General features: G+C 37.6%; 1 non-coding gene across 1 annotated transcript; it reads right to left on the bottom strand.

The window, feature by feature from the left end:
• Positions 1–1,665: 1,665 nt before the first annotated feature.
• On the bottom strand, positions 1,666–1,772 carry LOC141682229 (small nucleolar RNA R71). Its single transcript, XR_012559630.1, has one exon. It is a non-coding gene; the product is annotated as a small nucleolar RNA R71 (small nucleolar RNA).
• Between the last annotated feature and the right edge of the window lie 4,661 nt (positions 1,773–6,433).

The following is a 6,433-nucleotide window of genomic DNA, read 5'->3' on the forward strand; positions in this document are numbered from 1 at the left end:
GCGGGGCGGCCGTGCTGAAAGAACAGTAGCACGGCGCGCCCGCGCTGGAACCACAAAAAAAGAGCGCGCCCGCGCTGGGATAGCGCGCGACCGCGCCAGGTCATCTTCATAGAATCCTGATTCCTGTCTGAATTTGAGAGTCTGAAAGCCCAGAACGACCAGAAGTCTATATATATCAATAAAAATACGTTTTTAACAAAAGGGAGACCTGAGAGAGCAATAAGAAGATCTAGAAAGCACGAGAAGGCTACGGAGAAGAAGACTTTTGTTTTCTTTGATTTAGGCGATACTTGGATGCTTGTTTTTGATTTGTCTTTATACCTTAGTACTCTTATATTGTTTATTATCATGCTTTCATTGGAACCCATGGTGACGATGAGTTCGGTTATGAACTAATCGTTATCGTGGGGTTCTAGCGGATTTACTTATGAATTTTTATAGTTAATCTGTTTCGATATCTTGGTGTGTGTTGATTGATTGATATCCTAGTATTGGTTGTGCTTATTCATCTTATGTGCATAGCTAACATATAAGATAGCGTGTTAATCTCTATTGAAGCGACAGTGAATATAGAGGTTTAGAACTTGCCATGCTAGCATAGGTTCATGTGTTATTGTTATGCATAATTCGTAGGTAATGTTAACCATCTTACTTTCCCTATGTAATCATGATAGGTAACTTGCGCATTAAACCGTTATGTTTTTAATTCTTATAGACATATAAGGACTAAGCATAATTGGTGTCTATTCAACTTCTATCTCTTTTGTGGATGCTTGGTAGTAGGATATTCGTACAACGAAAGCTGGCGTTTACTAGTTTCATGTTATATGATTAGTGTCATCACCATTACATGTTAAGGTTAAAAGCAAAAAGGCTATTGAATGAAGTATTTAATGAAGTTAGGATCCCATGTTTGTCTCATATAAGTAATTCAACCTCAATTCTCTTAATTAATGTTATTTAGTATAATCTCTCAGTTTAATCAAAACCCAATTTGTTATCTTTCTTAGCATTGAGCGATAATCATATATTGTTGCATAGGTCCAGTCTCCGTGGGAACGAATCTGATTTATATCTTATACTACTTGTGAACGCGTATACTTGCGTGAATTTTAGCGCATGTTTTTGCCCTAACAAGTTTTTGGCGCCGCTTCCGGGGACTCGGTGTTGTTAATTTTTAGTTTATGTGCTTGTCATCAGTGGTCGTTAAAGTTCACTGACTCGGACTCTTTTACTTTCACGGTTTATTTGTGTGTGTTTCAGGTACTCATTACAATGGGAGATCCAGCAGCATGAACAAAAGCCTTGATGGATTTTTCTCAACCCAAGATCAATGACATTCAATCTAGCATTGTCAGGCCAGCTATCACAGCTAATACCTTTGAGATCAAGCCTGGCATAATTCAACGGGTGCAGAATTCAATCCAGTTTGGGGGTTCTCCAACGGAAGATCTCAATATGCACATTAGGGATTTCATTGAGATCTGTGACACCTTCAAGTTCAATGGTGTTTCTGAAGATGCTGTGAAGCTGAGACTATTCCCATTCTCTCTGAGGGACAAGGCGAAGAGATGGTTACACTCTCTACCAGCTGGTTCGATTACTACTTGGGAATATCTTGCTCAAAAGTTTCTCACTAAATTCTTCCCTATGGCAAACACAGCTGCAATCAGGAATGCTCTTACTCAATTTGTGCAGCAATCAAGAGAATCTTTATATGAAGCTTGGGAGCGCTACAAGGAGATGCTTAGGAAGTGTCCTCATCATGGAATGCCTGATTGGATGAACATCAATTATTTTTATAATGGTTTGGGAGCACAGTCCAGACCCATGCTCGATGCAGCATCAGGTGGAGCCTTATGGGCTAAGAGCTATAAGGAAGCTTATGATCTAATTGAACTGATAGCTGTTAATGAATATCAGTATCCAACTCAGAGATTGCCATAGGGAAAGGTAGCAAGAGTTCTTCAAGTGGATACAGCTACGACTATCACTGCTCAACTAAAGGAGTTATCTATGAAGATCGATTCTCTGGCTAACTATGGTGTTAATTAGATAACCAGTGTTTGTGAGCTATGTGCAGGTTCACATGCGATGGAATGATGCGCTATATTTGGTAAATCAGCTCAGTTTGTGAGCAACTTTTAGAGATCGCGGCAACCAGTTCTAGACACTTATCATCCTGACAACTGGAATCATCGTAACTTCAGTAGGAGCAACAATCAGAATGCGGTACAACAGCCTTATCAGCAGTTTGGATCCAATCAACTCAATCTTCCTGGTTTTCAGCAACAGTATGCACCAATACAACAACTCCAACTTCGACACTACCCGAATGGAAGTGTCGGTCAATCCACTAATGAAAAATCTGAATTGGAGGAGTTGAGGCTTATGTGCAAAAATCAGGCTCTTATATACAAAAGCCAGGCTGAGTCTATCAAGACTCTAGAGAATCAAATTGGGCAGATTGATAATGCTTTGTTGAATCGACAACCTGGTACACTCCCTAGTGATACAGAAGCCAATACAGGCAAGAGGGAAGTTGAAGAACAGGTGAATGCATTCACATTGAGGTCTGGAAAGGTTCCGAGCCCCCAAATTCAGCAAGATGAAGATTCTGAAAATTCTGTCCAGAATACAGGTGCGTCTGCATCCTTACCAATTCCACAAAATGAGATTGTAGCTGGAATAGTGGTGCTGAAGGATGCTGAGGTGGAAACAAGGAAGAAAACTGTGGAACACACTCCTCCTGAGGGTAATACAGGGGAGAAACAGATCTATCATCCACCTCCTTTTCCTAAGAGGTTGTAGAAGAAAAAACTGGATAAGCAGTTTGAGAAGTTTCTGGAGGTGTTCAAGAAATTTAATACCAACATACCTTTCGATAAAACTCTTGAACAGATGCCTAGCTATGCAAAGTTTATGAAAGGTATTCTCTCTCGGAAATTGAAGCTTGATGACTTAAAGACCGTAGCTCTAACAGAGGAATGCAGTGTTGTGCTACAACAGAAGTTGCCTCCGAAGCTTAAAGATCCTGGAAGCTTCACTATTCCTTGCACTATTGGAAAATTGTCCTTTGACAAATGTTTATGTGATTTGGGAGCTAGCATCAATCTGATGCCTTTGTCTATCTTTAAGAAGTTGGGATTACCTGATCCAAAGCCTACATACATGTCACTGTAACTAGCTGATTGTTCCATCACTTATCTGTGAGGAATAGTGGAGGATGTCTTGGTTAAAGTGGATAAACTCATCTTCCCTGCTGACTTTGTAATTCTTGATTTTGAGGAAGATAAGAAGATTCCCATCATCTTGGGAAGACCATTCTTGGCTATCGGCCGAACTATGATCGATGTACAAAAAGGAGAGCTTACAATGAAGATTCAAGATCAGATTGTCACTTTTAATATGTTCAAGGTAATAAAGTTACCCACAACTAAATAGGAGTGCTTTATAGTAGAGTGGGTTGACTCTTTCGGGAATTCAGAGCTTGAGCAATTGCCAAAGTCAGATACCTTAGAGAGATCCTTAATAGGGGAATCAGTTATTGAAAAGGAAGAAGGAGCAGAGCAACTGCGGGTTTTGAATGTTCCTCCGTGGAAGAGGAAGTTGGATATGCCATTCAATTCTCTTGGGTTAGAAGAGTTGAAAATTTCTCAGGAACGTCTCGAGCCATCTATTGAAGATGTTTCCATACTTGAGCTTCACCCACTACCAGATCACTTGAGTTATACATTCTTAGGTGCACCCCCTGACAAGGGGATGGTATATATTTTTGATGATCTAAAGGGTGACCGGACGGTTCCTCCCGTGCTTACAAAGGGTCCCTCGCGTGCACCACAGACAATTGATATGTTTGGCCTTGGTGATGCACAGTATAGAAGGATGATTCGGCGTATTGAGGCCATGCATGAAATCCACCGACGTTGTGCCGAAGATTTGACACACGCTCTCGGTACTGTTTCCAAAGCCACTAGTGTCGAGTTTAATTGGCCACCTGATCCTCCACCCGAGGAGGGTGATCTTTCCGATGACTAGGTATGCCTGAAATCCTTATTATTACCTTCAATGAGGACATTGAAAATTTTAAGTTTGGGGGTGATAATGTAAGGATTAGTTTGTGTGTGTCCGTATAGTTCATATAGATTCATGTTGCATATAGTTGAATTTTATTCGTAGTGTTGCATGATTGTTCATATAGGACATATTTGTTTTTTTTTGTTATTTCATATAGTTGCATTTGCATGCATATAACATGATCCTTTAGGTTGAGCTATTTCTGATTGAAAAGTTGATGTTGATTTGAGTGTGGTGGTGACAAATAGAGGGATGTTTAAGTCTTAATGAATTGATTTGCATGCCAGAAAAAAATCACAAAGTCTTATAGGTTTGCTTTTGAACTAGATCATGATCATACTTGTTTATTAGTTGAGATTTAATTAATAGTTTATATTTAGAATTTTAGCTATTCTCGTAATGACAAAAGAACACTGAATTTTTAAACTAGAGAAAATCTTGGATTTCATTGCTAGTTGTTGTAAGTCTAGGCGTCAAATGGCTAGTAGCCGGCTCATATTTTTATGAGTAGTCTAGGGTTGAATGAGATGGAGCGAAACACACTCATTCAGAAATTGTTGAAAAAAAAGAAAAAAAGAGAAAAAAAGAGAAGAAAAGAAAAAAAGTATGTGTTTATGCATAATTGATCAAGAGTGAGCTCATTAATACTTGAGTTATTAAGTTCTTAAGGGACTTTGTGCCTAATGACCTAAGGCTTTTTTTAGTCTGGGATCCACTAACCTAACACTCGCTACATGGGTATTATTGCATAAGTCTTTTGGGACCTCATTCATTGCACGGTCAAATAAGTGTAATAACTCGAATTTTTGAGACCTTGTAAAAACGTTTAATGAATAGTAAACCTGACAGACGGGGAAAACTTTTTAGCCCACACTATGTAGTGCATAAGAAAATGAGTTTCGGAGTTGATATTATGATTATACGTACCAAATAAGTGTATGTAAACGCTATTAGTTTTCGAAGAAAACGAAATTTAAAAAATGACCATATTTACGAATCATCGAGGATTACGAGAATCACTACATAATTACGAATTTAAAATCCTACGGATTTATATCCAAATATGATAATTCAAAACACAAGGAAATAATATGAAAGGATTTACGTCGCGAACCGTTTACGGGAAATTATTACGAAAACGTTTAAGCGACCGAGCGAGCGCGTAAACGATTAAATAAACGTAACGCACTAAATAACCATGGTAGAAAAGTAACCATGGTTACTTCATCAAATAGTGAGCTAAGGTATAGGCTGATCAACCAAGGGCTAGCAAATAGTAAGCTAAAGAGCTAAGTTAAGTAGCTTAGCTTGTAAACTACAAAGGCTAGCTAGTTTTGTCTAAAGATTTGGCAACAAAGATCAAATCCTAGGATATAAACTAGAGAATAAAAATCAATACAAGATATCACCTACATTATTCCAAGAAGCTCCTAAGAAGCAACACAAAAACACTCCCTCTCTCCCAACCTTCTTCATTCGACCCTTTCTAAATAAACCAAGAAATCAATTTCAAATCTTCAAGATCTAGCCATGGATAAATCCTCCCATTAATTCTCAAGCTTCATACCACCTAAAATAAGGTAATATAAATCTTTGAGCTCTTTTTATCAAGGTTTAATGGATGAAATAAATTCAACAAAGATGATAGTGAATAGTGTGAATAATAACTCTTCTTTGGTTTCTTGATTTTAATGGTTGTTTTAGGTTCCAAAAACCATACTAAGAACTCACGAGACTTCACCATCATCAAGAACACATCTCAAGCTCTCAATAAAGGTATAAATATTTTACCCAACCTTATTTAAGTTTTAAGTTCCAAATTCTTTTAGAACATAGTTGTAAACCTAGTTTTGGTGGAAGTATTGTTGTAATCTTGATGTTTAGCTAAGTAGATTTAAGGTTGATTGTTGTTGCCTCAAGAACATGATGTTAATGAGAGGAGTTAGTGTGGTGATGATGATATGTTGATTGTTGGTAGTATAAAGATTTAAGGCATAAACGAAATTCCGATCGTAACCGTAATCTCGCTAAAACGAACAAAACGTAACTTTAAGTTTCTGCAGAAAGTCCCGAAGATGTAAACTATAGTTTCTTGAAAAATAACCTTTGATTATGATAGACAATGTTATAAGGATTGTTTAGGCGCTTGAATCGCTTGATTCCGATTTACGGATCAAAAGTTATGGCCGTTTTACAAAAAGTGATTTATGCGACAAAAACTGCTATGAATTACGAAATTTGAAAATAAAAAGGATCAACTTAAAAATGTTCATAAATCATGAAATTTTTACAAAGAGTAGTAAATTGAGTTTCCTAACTTCCATAAAAATTTTAAGTGAAAATAATTAGGTTTCAA

This window comes from Apium graveolens, chromosome 8, assembly GCF_009905375.1.
Source record: "Apium graveolens cultivar Ventura chromosome 8, ASM990537v1, whole genome shotgun sequence".
Lineage (NCBI taxonomy): Eukaryota > Viridiplantae > Streptophyta > Magnoliopsida > Apiales > Apiaceae > Apium > Apium graveolens.